General features: G+C 46.3%; 1 protein-coding gene across 1 annotated transcript in view; it reads left to right on the forward strand.

The window, feature by feature from the left end:
- Nucleotides 1-14,353, forward strand: part of LOC135390658 (latrophilin Cirl-like) — a 472,208-nt gene that overhangs the window by 147,405 nt on the left and 310,450 nt on the right. The window contains exon 5 of the mRNA XM_064620454.1: nucleotides 4,229-4,301. The gene's annotated coding sequence lies outside the window, so the exon portion shown is untranslated. The remainder of the gene's footprint in view (nucleotides 1-4,228; nucleotides 4,302-14,353) is intronic.

The raw sequence follows: 14,353 nt of genomic DNA on the forward strand, positions 1-14,353 counted from the left end.
TCGGCAAACGGCCAGTCATTCGAGAGATGAGGCGAGGCGCAGTCTCTGTGAAGGACACGAAGACTGCGTAGCTGAAGGCGAGCGATTCCCGTATTTCCGCTGCGAATTTAATTAGCGTGTTTCCTTCTTTGCATAACGGTATGGAAACGTGCGAGAAGTGATGTTCTCAGACTGGAACAACATACAAAGGACGGAGGATAAGGCAAAATGACAAGGACAAAGTACTTGTGTGTATTTGTCCTTTCTATGTTGTTCCAGCCTCAGAGTATCAGTTCTCTCATGTTCAACAGTTGCCGTTTGCGTCGATCCCGTCGTATGATTGTGTGTATGAGTGAGGAAAATGTAAGAGTGAAAGGGGGATGAGTGAGAGAGAGAGGGGTTGATGTGTCCCTTCAGATGACGCGCCCTTGGAAGTCGCTGGGGAGGTGTGTTAGCTTAGCTCAATTGGTAGAGCCCCAGACCGGTAATACAGAAGATGTGGGTTCGAGTCCTACAGCCTGGCTAACCTTTTCAGTGACTTCCATCTTTCATTGGAAACGCGCGCTTTCTTGGGCAAGCAATGCTGGAGGAAATGTATATGGACGGGGAAGGGAGTTGTATTGTCGTCAAGGGCAAGCGAGACATCAAGGTTCCGCTTTCACCCATATCAGATGTTGGTGGTGTCCTAGAAGTGAGTGCCTTTCGTGTCCGGCGATACAAACGAACCCGGAGATTATCAGAAAGCGGTAATATACGACGCCATCTGCACATCGGGACGTTTTATCATTCACTCAAAGGTGTCGAATGTAGCCAGCTGTGATAAGCGCAGGATTGGTCACGGAGATGTTCCTGCGGGACCTGTGACACGTGTGCTTCCGCGCAGCTTCATTTCCCTGTGTCTGTTTTTTTTTGTGTGTGTGCGTGCGTGCGTGCGTGTGTGGATTTTTTGGGGGGGCGCCAATAGATGGGGGTCTATTCAGGTTACAACGTATAATAATACTATAATAATAACGTTACGACAGTATAATAATAATAAATGGGAGTTTACGTCGCGCGACAACTGAGATCATGTACGACGGCACAGCGGTCGGTCTGTGGATTGCTTTTGCCCACCTGAGGGTTCTTTAACGTGCGATGAAAGCTCACCACACGGCACCCCGTATTTAACGTCCTTCCCGGAAGACGGCGTGCCTAAGCAACTTGTACCCTGCCACCAAGTTGCTGGCGTGCTCAGTCGGGTTCGAACCCGCGATCTCGAGATCAGGAGACGAACACGCTACCGACTGAGCCACCGAGGTCGTTTTTTTTTCTTTTTTTTTTTAACCACCGAGGTTGGTTCTCCAAGCCAGTTTTAATAGAATTTTTTTTTTAAATTCATTCATACGCAAATCGTCAATAACTGGTACGTAATGACTCGTGTGTGTGTCTTCACAAGGTCTATGGTGGTACATAAAAAGCATGGCGGTTGTACTTCATCTTACAGTCCCTTTGAAAGCAATACATTCTCACCATCCTGCGCGCCTGCACAGAAAGGAACCCGACAATACTGTAACGTGCCATAAGTTAACCATTGCACACGTGTCGCAACGCCTGACCACCCTATACTAGCTCCTCAGCTGTCGCGCTCCTTTACAAGGCCACTTCACCGCAGTACACGGCACCTCCGAAATGACTGCCTCTTTTTATTATTCCTCATCAACCCAGACACGGCTCTGAAACAGGCACAGACAGTGCAGTAACCCTCGAGATATTCAGACGTAAACGGGTCTGCATAAGGCTGATGGCGCAACGCATAGAAATTAGGAGTAGTACTAACACGACGTCCGAAACGGGGTTGCCGCTTTTTATTGACCAATAAAAACGGCCCGATACAAGCTTACGGGGTCTAAAGGCTGTCGTCTAAGGTCGAGTGTAGGCTCTGGCAACAGTGGCCGCAGCGTGGTATAAGCATAAACGGCACCACGTCCTTGGTGCTTTGTGGAGGAGCTTTCACGCGTGGAATACTGGAGGTATATTGTTGGGCGTTATGGCGGGCGTCTGTGTCTTGAGATAGTTGCCTCTGGTGCTCTTTCTCGTGCAATTGTGGAGGTACCTGTGCTGCATCCTAATAAAAAACATAAACAGAAAACAAGTTGTAATGCAGACTATGTTCTCACAAAAGCGTCAACGAATTTTTTTTTGTAATGCGCTCGAAGCTTTTTAATGGACAAACAGTAATTCTGGGAAGCCCTTCCCAGCATTCTAATTTGTCGATTTTTAAAAACTTCTTGTACCGAGTAGAGTTTCAACCAGCGGCTTTTGGTTTTGAGGTCCCATGCTTCACCACAGAGCTACCTCTTGTCTTTTGTTTTTGCAGTTCTAGCTTGGGAAAGCTATTGTGCTCTGTATGGACAAGGGGTCGACTCTCGTGATTTACGTATTTATTATTTATTCAATACTGCTGATTGTCCGTTGACAGTCGTTGCGGGAATGGGGTGCTTTGCAACGAGCAGACGTTGCACTAGCAAGCAAGAACACGGAGCAACTGTATAGTCCAAGGTAACGCTGTGCTACACACTATATCTCTAGATGATACTACAACAATGTTATAAAATGAGTACATAATAGTTCCACGTATTGTACTCAAACCTGCGTTTGATTATAAGCGAGAACAAGTAAAAAAGCTTCTGGCGGTGAAAAAAAGGAAATTATTGTCCTTTCAGTGTGTAATTTTTTTCGGATAACCACAGCATACACCAGCTCAAAAGCAATCCAGAGAAAGAAGAAGATGAACAGCAAGGCGACGGTTGTGTGCGCATGAAGAGAGTGAGAAACTGGAAAGTGGTCCTCCTCAAAAAGAACCGTCCTGCCCTGGCCAGGGTTGCCAGGTCTAAGTCCTGAAAACTTTCGTCAACGCGCAATGAGAAAATAGCCAAAAGTAGCCAAATTCTCTTGCATACAGCCAATGCTGTAGCCACCCTATATTGAATGAAGGGCTCTTCGACGAGTGCTAAAACGCCAGCACGCGGACAAAACAGTCCGAAGGATATCGTACCGTCAGACACAAAGCCGATCGTCGAGGGAATTAAGCGGGAATTAATACACCGCGCGTACGTCGGCATTATGTGGTGTACGATGAGAACTACCCCGATTTTGGTAAAAAGAAAAAAATCTGAAATGATTGCGAAGAAGTATTCGCAAAAGTAACCGGAAAATAGCCTAATTCGCCATTGCCCAAATTTCGGCGTCCCGACAGTTTAAAAAGGCAGCCAAATCTGGCAACCCTGGTCCTGCCTCTCTCGATTTCCAAGGTTCGCGTAACTCGTGCCATCAACGTGACTTTCCTCTCCCGACGTGTGCGTTGTCCCGATTGGACACATGAACGAGACAAAGAAACAGAAGTAAAACATTGGTTCGAATTACGTAATATCCTCCTCCCGTCTTCCCCATTTTCCTTGTCCTCCTTTCAACCACAAAGTCGTTTCGGCTTCCCCCCTTAAACTCGCTATCCGAACTGCTCCCCTTTACAACATGATCCTCCTCCTTTAAATGACAAAGTAAGAAACAAAAGGATCCTCTCCCTTTTCCTCGATGATATCCCCCGATGGTAGAACCTCAAAAATCCATTTGTAATTCGAGAAGAAAGAGAAATAACCACGTGGAAGAAGGGGGGAAGGTACACCCTAGTGCTGCTGCTGAGCACTGCTGAGAGTAGAAGAGTGGTCCCGATTTGCTTCTCAAGTATCGTTTCCACAAGGCCCACCCTGGACCGCTGAAAGCCAGTTTCCAGAATGAGTGTCCCGAGCCAAGGTGTAGGGTTCCCTTTATTCCTATACTACGTCAGCGTGGTATACTGTGGCAGTGTGGTGCTGTACATGCAGGGGCACTGGAAAAAGCCCTAAAACCCACAGATCGCCCGTTCTCCCGCTTCATCTTATATGTTCTCATTGGAAGCATTTGTATACATATTGCAGGTTGTGAGGTGGACCAATATTCTCCTCAGACTCTATAGGAAATGTTAGCCGTTTAAAGATAATCATGATGCGGGGTAACTGCTAGCTAGATGATTGTTGGAGTATCCCTAATTATCCTTCTCCTTATCGAAGTATCCTCAAGTACGTGTACCAGCAATTGAAGAGTACACGGTATTTTCAAGGATACACGATTTTATAAGAGCTTCCTTTTGAAGGAAAGAAATGCGAACCAATCACCAGGATGCTGTATCCTAGAATGGCTTTCGCAACTTTCAGGTCGAAATACTTCTTTTCAGGTGCGAAGCCTGGCACTGAAGCAACTGCGACATTGAATGCGCCCACCTTTGTTGACGCCATGCGAACATTTCGGTAAGTACGTATTCCGAGATATTCGCTAAAATATCGCCGTCAACGGAGTCCTTTCGCTTTGTGTCTTTCTAAGCGCACCACGCTCCGATTCTTCGGTGCATCCAAACCAAACAGTAGTTGCCAGAACCAGGGATCGGAGCGGAACTGAACCCGAACCGAAAACAAAAAAACAAAAAAAAACGTTATTTTCTGACGAACCCGAACCGAACCCGAACAATTTTTTTGCTTGTCCTGAGCCGAACCGGAACCTAACCGAAAAAAAAAAAAATCATACGGTTACCAGTTCGGGAACCTGTTCAGAGGTCAAATAATTGTACTACTGACCCACCCTTTTTTTTTTTACTCACCTGAAACGGCTATCTCACACCTTTCTCTTACAACCGTGTATACGGTAAGCGTAAGCTCGCTTTCATGTAGCAAAATTACTGCCCATGAACCGGTTAAACCGGGACCGAAAAACGTAACGGTTCCAATCCCTGTAAATGTCCCGACCGCTGTCTGACAGACCTTTTTTTTTTTTTTTTTTTTGTCTACTTGTGTGCGGGAGGGGGGGGGGGGGTGTTCTTTCTGAACCGGTTCAATCTCATAATTTCGGTTCAACGGAGCTAAACCCGTACTGGACCGAACAAAATATCTGTTTCGATCCCTGGGCAGAACCGGTACTGACCGGCTGCACTGACCGAGTGGGTAAAAGCATCTGCTAGTTGATGGTACCCAAGGTCGTGCTGAAGACTGGGAGGCGGTGCACGGGTTCGAGTCCTGTCGCAGGCTGTGCTGTCTCAGCCTTTCCAGACGAATGTCGGCACTGTTCCCTATGAAGTCGGCCCAGGATGCACACTAACACCCCTGTCTCCCGCTCCTTCCTGCTGTCCTCTCTCCATCTGTCCACATCTGTACGCCGCTCAGAGTCACAGTTGCATCGCGGCGCTAACATAGAATACAGAACGCAACAAGTAAACTGTAAACATTGTAAACAAGTAAACGCTGTATGTCTCAGTTGACATCAAGTGGGGAACTTCCCAGGCTATATATGGTCTTATTTTTGACACAGGATACTTTATTTGGCGCGCCTCCTTGTGGAAAATGAATATGGCACCACAAACGACACACAAAAAGACACACTGTATGGGATAACTTCCTCGGTTATTGTCTTAATTAGACGTCGAGTACTCTCGTTTCCAGGCCGAGCCTCTCGGTGGAACATTTCTAACATATGTGGCCCAACAAACCTTTCATCATCATCATCGTCATCATCACTCATTCATCAACTGCCACTCTTTAATGATCTCATAGGTTTCATTGCCACACGTAATGTAGGCCACTTTTAACGTAGAAGACGCCCCTGGACTCGACAGGTATCGACCTCTTACACAGCTCACTTTATGCCAACAAAGCTTTACATAGGTATACTGATCGATAACAAGGTCGCCTTTTACGTATACGATCGCTACCTTTGCTGTATCCTCCCGTTTCTTTCTCATCCTGGCTCGTTGTCGTCGAAGGTGTGGCGAGCGCGGCCTTCTTTTTTTTCCCCTTTCAACACGTCCTTCCACGGACACCTCCTCCTTATACTTCCATCGAGACAGAACGGGATGAAAAGAAAACCCGAAACGTGCAGAAGGAAATTTCAATTAAACTGAATCTGCTCCGTGAGAAGGAAGCTGGAGCCTTTTAATTACGGACCCTCAACGACGACAACGAGGACATTTTCTTTTCTTTCCCCAACTAAACATTATATTTTGCCAGGCAGGGAATCAAGAAGGAAAGAGGCCACCCTAAATAGCAGTAATACGAGCGCGTTTTCAATCAAGGGGACCTTTCGGGAGGGGGGGGGGGGGGGCGATGCTCCAAAAGGTTCCCTCTTCCGGTACGCTTTGCTGAGCATGCTGTAAAATTGGTACGAGTGTGCATCTTTGGATGGTGACGAGGAAGGAGGACATGCTGCGTTTTTGTTTAAGAGGCTCGTCTTTGTGAGAAACGCAAAGGAGCAAAGGTGTCGAATGCTGTATGCTGCATATCGCTTTGGCGCCCAAACTTTCCGAAAGGTACGGAAATTGCGGAAGCGTCAAATAACAAAATTCCCCTAGTGCCCAAAATGGAGTTAATATTTGCACAACTCTCCAGAAATCGTCGCAGTGTCAGAAACTGAAATTGCTCAAATGTCCAGAAATTGTTCGCGTTTGATTGCGACATTATCATCACCTAATGCTCCTTTGCTTATCGGTAATGAAACAAATATGGGATGCATGCATGTATAAAAGAATCACTGTTCAGTCAGCTCAAAGACATCCTCCTTCGGTGCGGCTCTAAAATGCTGGCGTTTGTTGTGGGACGTTTAAATTGTGGATCCCTCGCAACTTGAAGAAGAGGATACACATGGTGGCCTGCTGCCATACCGCTTGATCCGCTCGATCCGCTCGTTGGGAAAACGAATCTGTCTTCTTCAATGCGGTAATCCTTCTTGAACGCTAGGGAACTCGTAAGCAATGCCAGCGAGAATTCCCGCAAATGCTAGCTGAGCCAGGAAGGAGAAAAAGCTCTGGAGAAGAAGTTTTAGACACGAGCACGTTGCAATATTGGCAGCCATATTTTTGTTATCGTCTTCTTTTACGCGTTTGTTTAGCTGAACTTGAGAATTCTGGGCGCAATGGAATTTTTCGTGCGCGTTTCGAAGGAAGCGCTTAGGCAAAGTTGGATGATTTATTTAATTGTCTATTTTTTGTATCTCTCGAGGATCTTGACGATAACCAATTAGGTGTCCTGGATGATGGAAACACTGCAAGTGAGAATCGGTTCCTTGAACCCTAAAATGTTGGTTAATTACACACACACAAGGGAAAGGCGGACGCTGCCTGTAACGGATGCTTCACCTTAGTCGAAGCCATGCTGCGGGGAAGCGTGCTTTGCAGGCGTCAGCGGTCACTGCTGCATCGTATCGTTGGAGGCTTTCTCCGACACCATGAAGTACAGCTGACTGCGTCAAACTAAGAATCGGATGTTACTTACTTTCAGGGAACTACGGTGTTAGTAGTATCTGGCACGAATCTTTTCGATGCGCTAGCGCAGATATACGAAAATGATAACTCATTTTACTCAAAGAGAGACTTTTCCAGATCACAGGAGCAGTTCAAAACCAGCAGCTATACTGACCGCAGCATTTCACTATAATATTTCAGCAAACATTACCTGTAGCTCTCTCTTTTTTATTAAACTTCCTCCCTCGCGGCCATACCATAACACTCGAACATTGTGTACGTTACATAGCACCTAACACGGTTGCCAAGCCTCGCAAAGCCGTCTCGGCGCCGTTTTCATCCCCTGGGCTGCAGCACACGGAAATGGCCGCTTTCCGCCGCGGCTGCCACGCGGTGTGATTCATACTTTTCCGTACGGAACGGGGCCTCGTCTCGCGAGGTAAAAAAAAAAATAAAAATAAAGGAAAGTGTGGAGATAAAGAATGGACGATAAATAAATAATGATAACAAAAGGACGTGGCCAACATTTTGGGCGAGATGAGACTTTCAGAAAGGAGCAAAGAAATGGCGGGGATCTCAGAATGAATCGCCGGAAAGCAACCGAGCATTTTGTTGTTTTATGTCGAACTTGTGTGGTCCCCGTAATTTTTTTTCTCGGCACTCGTTTTTTGTATTTTTTTTAAAAAATGGGTGGTTGACTGAAACAGGGAAGGAAATATGGCTGTTAAGACGAGCTCGGTGTGTAGTCCCTGATATAGTGCACTACATGTTACGATCGTTGGAGAGCAATTTGCTTATCGCTCTAGAAATATGGCCTAGGTAGCTGTTTATGTGCGGGGTGGAGATGGTTGCAGAAAAGTGCTACTTGTTGTTGCGGAGATGTCTTCTTTATCGTTATATGTGCGGTTTTGAAAGGGCGGGGAACCACGTGCGTTTTCAAACCGGATGCCAGCAGAGCTGTACGTTTGTGTTCCTTTCATTCTGGGGGGTCGCGGATGGGTTATATTTATCCGAAAGGGACGTTTTAGGGACAACGGAAACATCCTTCGTTGGTTGCTTTGTATTTTTAGATTTTTTAAAATATGTTTTATTGGTTAAAAACAGTATAGTTCGAATACGTGAAAAATTGGGCCTTTTTGAATTTCCCGCCACTCGTTAGCTTGTAACGACGATGAAGCGATTAAGCCCCCAGGGGACTTAATCGCTTCATCGTCGTTACGGTCGTTGCAAGCTAACGAGTGGCGGGAAATTCAAAAAGGTGGGCACGTGACATATTGCGCGTGACGTGTACCACGGCCTTCACGTATCGCGCGAAGAGCCCCGTGCACGTGTTTTATCACGTAGCCACCTTTTTAAATTTCCCGCCACTCGTTAGCTTGTAGCGACCGTAACGACGATGAAGCGATTAAGCCCCCTGGGCAGATAACGATATCATTCGAGATGATGGTTGGCTAAGAGCGTGCTATGCGGTGAAGTTCATTTTTAAGAGTGCACAACAGTCCGGAGCAATGCAGCAGCAAGATGATATGAAGATGATGACAAGAAAATGATATGAAGCACTTGAATAATAAATATTTTTTTGTGTGTGTGTGCGCGAAACTTTTACAATGTCTGGCAATGCGGAACAATCGCGAAGTTCCTCTCCGTTGATCCCCCTTCTCTCCACCCAGCCCAGTAAAGCCGCGTCTAAAGGGAGATGACGCATCAGAGTTGGCAGTGAACTTTGACCGTGCGTGCCAGATCCGTTTCCGCTGCTGCGAGAGAAACCGGAGCTTTGACGAAGACGAAGTAGGATTCTCGGCCAATCGAAGCGGAACAGGCGTCACCTTTCTCTCTATATAGGAGCCACACAAGGACGACGCCCCGAAGGCTTGACAAACTGCCGCCTTCATGAGGTTACACTGACTCGGTACGGTCAGCCGGGAGATCACGTTGCCATCCGGATGACTGCATTGGTTCTGTCTGCTCCACTTGGTGGATTTTTCACGCATTAGTATATACACGTGAAAATCACGTAGGAGGGATGTGGATCAATAATAGCTTCTATATTTTCTTTTTCGAAAAAATGAACTCGAAAGTAAAAATTGATTATGAGAACTCGGGACATTACGTCGATGACGAGCGTTGTCGCGTGCAACGTTTGCACTACGACGCCGCAATACACCATGCCCCGGAATTTATTCGGGCTTTTTTTGGCTGTCGCGGCCCTTTCGTTCAGATCGTGCTCTAACCATCTTGGATGCGGCTTGTGTACTTCACCGGCCTTCGCGTCAAAAACGTTGCTTTCCCACCATTCTATTTTCGGTACAGTTTTCGGACTAACGTCGGCGCAGTTTCGCATGAAGTTGGCCCAGGACGCATTTGTCGTTTCTGCTTGTCTTCTCTGCGCACCTGTCCATCACTCATAGCCACATTGCTTCGCGGTGCCCGCACACATTCAAAGTCTTTGTTTCCACGTTGCTGCGTTTTTTTTTAAAAGAACCCTTTGAATGAGCCTTTTCGTTATTTCTATTATTCCTCCTCACTCCTCTCTTAACTGAAGGTGGAGGGAACACCTTCGTCGACTGGTTAAACGAGAGATCGTTGGCTTCTTTCCGCGTACATGAAAAATAAAATAAAGAAAAAGAAACAGTAGAAGAATGTAAAACAAAAATGAACAACGCATGACGACGATATTCACACCGTTCACGAGAGAAGAAGAAACAACGAGACTCAAAAAGCAGCTAGATTCCAGAAATACAAGTAGATAGAAATAAAAGAATGTAGAAAAAAAAAATGGAGCGCATGAAAACGGAGTTGACACCATTCACGAGAGAAGAGAAACGAGGGAGACTCAAAAAAGTAGAGGACTGAAATACTGTTCTCTCTCTTTAACCCCTTAATGACCCGGTCTTCTTCTTAACTCTGCCCCATGATCCACGACGACGACGACTGTTGAAGAAACTGTATCTGTCCCTTTTAATGCGGGTCACAGCTCTCGTCCCACAGAAACATACACTGGCTATATCCAGTAGAGATAAATAGCCTTCCGTATCCGCCCAGTTCACCATTCGTCTTGTTGTCGTCTGCTGTCGTCAGTCCAAAACGTCCCCAGTCATCAATGGCGCTGAGCCAAGCCATCAAACGCCACTCTTTTGTCACAGAAACCTTTTTCTATCTTTTTCCCGCGAGGGGGCGCAGAGGGGCGTGGACGAGAAATTTTTTTTCGGGGGGTTGCGAACGCCCCCTGGCACAAACGGTTCCCTGGGTTTCTCAAAATACAATACCGACGTCCTCTTTCTCTTTGTCAAGGTTCCGCCGGCCCGTATTATTTCTCTTTTAAGGACTAAAACCGCTTAGATGTAGTCCTTACAATAGAGGGCAACCTCCGTTTCCGTATATAATGTCTGCGTCTCTCCGATTTGGGGATCGGCATTTGAACGGAAGCGTTTCTCGAACGCTTTGTCGGCTTGGCTTCGTCTTTTTTATGTGTGGATTACTTTCGTATCGTTTCCGAGCCTCGCATGAAATGCAGGCTTCCCACCGTAGTTTTTAGCTCCGTAGTACATTATAAGCGTCTTATGTATAGATGAAGCAGACTATAATAAAGCGGATCGTAATCCGTTTCATTGTGCCGAATCGTCCGTGCGAGTTTTCTTTTCCGAGCACACACAATAGCTGGGTCACCTTGCCAGTAGATTTCTGTCTCACTTCTGTGAGAGATTAACCACTGTGGCGGGGTGCAATAGGAAATTGAGCTGTTTTTAGTGAACGCGTATTTAGCGGCACATTAATGCGATCGCGATGGTAAATTCATTTTTGAATGTTTAGGGCCAGAGTGTTGCAGCAGAGTCTTTTAATATAGTAGTTTGATTATAATATGGTATCTTATCACGAGATAACTAGCAGTGCTGAGTGAAAGACCCCAGTTCTCCCGGAAAGTTGAATTTGAGTTTGAGTTTGATTATAGAAAAACCGGAAGATATTGAGTCATCATCACCCCTCCATGTCACCGAAGTGTACGTGCACATGCGTAGCTACATCCCCTAGAAGTGAAATGAATTGCGAGAAACTAACAGGAACGGGGAACTCGACGACACATGCCTAGAATGCGCGGTCCTAAAATACAGATTCCATATCACTGCTCACTATGAAGTTGACAAGCGCTGATAACGCCGCATCTCTCTTCTTGGGTTGCCATATACACCCAGCCACTTGACTATATTGAAAGTTCTATTGTCCAAGCGGTCTATAGAGCAGACCGCTTCCGGAAACTTCTTCTAACGTGATCGGAACATTAGCGTTTAACTATTGGTACGACCCCATGCAACAAATTACTGGTGTCTTCAGCAGGACTCAAACGGTCAAGCGGTTTCGATTCAGGTAAGTAGCAATTACTAACTGATACACCGAGGCTCGTCTATTAATAAGACTCATAATTATATCTGTGGTATTTCCGTTTAAATGTGTTACAATGTGTAGGGTGTATATGGCGTTCGTTTGATTGTAGCTTGTTGTATAGCTGCACAATGCGACTATTAATGCAAAGTCCAGGTAGAAGGATAATGCGATGCATGAAGCTGCCCTCTGCTTTGTATTACGCATTGTATACGCCATATACTCGACGTGCATTGGTTGATCCAGTTTTCGCTACAGCAGGATGCTCCGCAGGGGCTCTCTGGCAGCACTGATCCCTGTGAAGTGGGCCCAAGGCGAATTCTCGAGCGGCTTTGTGCCATCTAGCGGCCGGAAGACCTTTCAATAAAGCCAAAAATCATACACCGTGACAGTAGGTCGATCACACATTATGATTTCGAAAACAAAAAGAAAGAAAAAATAAAGTTCCTTTCGGGTGTCAGCGCTGAAAACATTCGCTTTACTTTGATAACACTATTACTTTTTGTGGGCGTTTCCTTAAATTCTGGCTGTTTTTCGTGATACACTGTACACTGTTCGTGAATACCAATAAAATACTGCGACGAAATTTTATTCGGTACACCGTCAAACTTAAATTAAGAGGGCTGGAGCAAACTACCTTTGTTTCTTGACGCGAGAGAAAGAGAGAGAGAGAGAAAAAAAAGTGAACATGCCAGCGTTTCACCTGAGCTGCACCAACGCTGCGAGCAGTTCGCTAAAACCTTAATCTTGTACCCACGGCGTATATTGGGAACTGACTGAATTTTTATTAACCTCTCTGACCCTAGCTCGATCGTTGGATGTTTTGTCCCTCTAGTTTTGTACATATTTGTTTCTTCAAATCTCACCCTGTGTACATCCTTGGGCCCGTAGCTCTTTCGTGGAGCTAATCCGTTTAGACGGGAACAAAAGATTGGTTCCGCAGGGGGCTTAATCCGCAGGATTACGGGGGGTTCTAAGGGTCTCCGTCTACAGCTGCCTCCAGGTAGATCTCCGCTTAATGTACAGTCCCGATATCCGCTTAATGACCGCAGTGCTCGTATAATTTGGCTGGCGGCAGTTCGTGACGTCCACATATCGAAGTGCGGTTCTTCTTTTTTCTCGTGGGATGCGGACCACCTGGAATTGACGCTGGAGAAATGTGCGATGAGCCGCCCGTAATGGCGAGTTGGAAAACATCCCAAATTGGCCTTGGGTTGTCCATCGATGATCGTTATCAGACTACGGTTAAGTGTCGTTACTCTTATTTACAGACCCTTCATCGTATAGATTCCGAGTCGCAGACTTCTGTCTCTCGATCGCTTGTCACCTCAAAGATGGCTAGCCGATGATTTCACTATGACTGGGCTACACATTAGGATGCATTAGTCTTTCCCGCCGTGTCTGGAATGTGACCTGGGTTTGAATCCCGTCACCCGATGTGACGTCTGTCGTGTCCGGATCCTTTCCCCGGATTTTGCCTCATGCGCTCAACGGCAAATTTCGGCTCAGTTCCCGGCCCACTCACGACCGTGAAGCCGGCCCAGGACAGACAGTTCCACATAAGTGACGTACATGCCGTAATATCGGCATGCAAACAGCTCCAGCAACAACCACATCTGCACCACCACCGTATACACTGCATTTGGGGTCTATACCTTAAAGGGGTACGGGGCCATTACATCCAACGAGCTGTTACATCCATCGTGTCGTTACATCCATCGATGGACGTAATGGCACGATGGATGTAACAGCTCGTTGGATGTAATAGCGCGGTATGGAGGTACGGGGCCATTACATCCAACGAGCTGTTACATCCATCGTGTCGTTTACCTTAAAGGCACAAATCTCGGCAGTTACCAAAACCAGTCGGGGTCTCAGTCTTTCGTGTACGACACGATTCGTATGGATATCTATTCCCCGAGTGTGGAACCCTATGAATCGGACTACAAGCGACTTTTCTATACCGTAATAAGAAGCCAATTCTAGCGAGCTTTAGTGAATCGTTCTCACTCAAACGGTTCGCGAACGGTTTTAATTGCCCTTGTCCAATCAGAGGATTCCATTCTGAGTCAGTCCTTCTTCTCATTGGCCCTCCGCGAACCGTTTGACTGAAAACGATTCACTAAAACTGGCTAATGTAAGAGGAAAATTATTAAAAGCTCTGTATAGCCATACGAGTCGCGCGGAATTCCTCTATTCGATATTTGTATCCGGAGGCCCTCACTATGTGCTGAGTATCTTTCCATTCTGAGAATAAGAGGCGCCATCACCATCATCATGTTAACCAGCCGAAGGGACACCTGCGTGGTGGGCTGGGCCAAAGTGGCTTCCAAGGATTTCGTATAGGAGAGGTGTTCTCCGAAATCAGATAAAAGTGGCTTTCATTCGATGGTTTTTGGTTAGTATTATAGTTTGGCTTTCCCCATTTTCTTTCGGCACCATGTTCTATATATAGAATGTGCCTCTGACGCGTAATGCTGAATCTCACGCTCTCTGGCATCATGAGACACAGGTTTCGCAGTTATGGGTCAGGAGAACTGCCGGTTCAGTGACCAGCAGTCATAGTAACGAGAGTAAAATACGCGTGATCGACCCTCGTTGTGCAGATAATACCGGTCACTGTCGTATAAACGAAATATGTCATATTAACGATTGATTCACCCTCTGATCCTCCGATTGATTCACCCGTTCTCTGAAGAC

The sequence above is a fragment of the Ornithodoros turicata genome, chromosome 4 (assembly GCF_037126465.1).
Source record: "Ornithodoros turicata isolate Travis chromosome 4, ASM3712646v1, whole genome shotgun sequence".
NCBI classification, from domain to species: Eukaryota; Metazoa; Arthropoda; class Arachnida; order Ixodida; family Argasidae; genus Ornithodoros; species Ornithodoros turicata.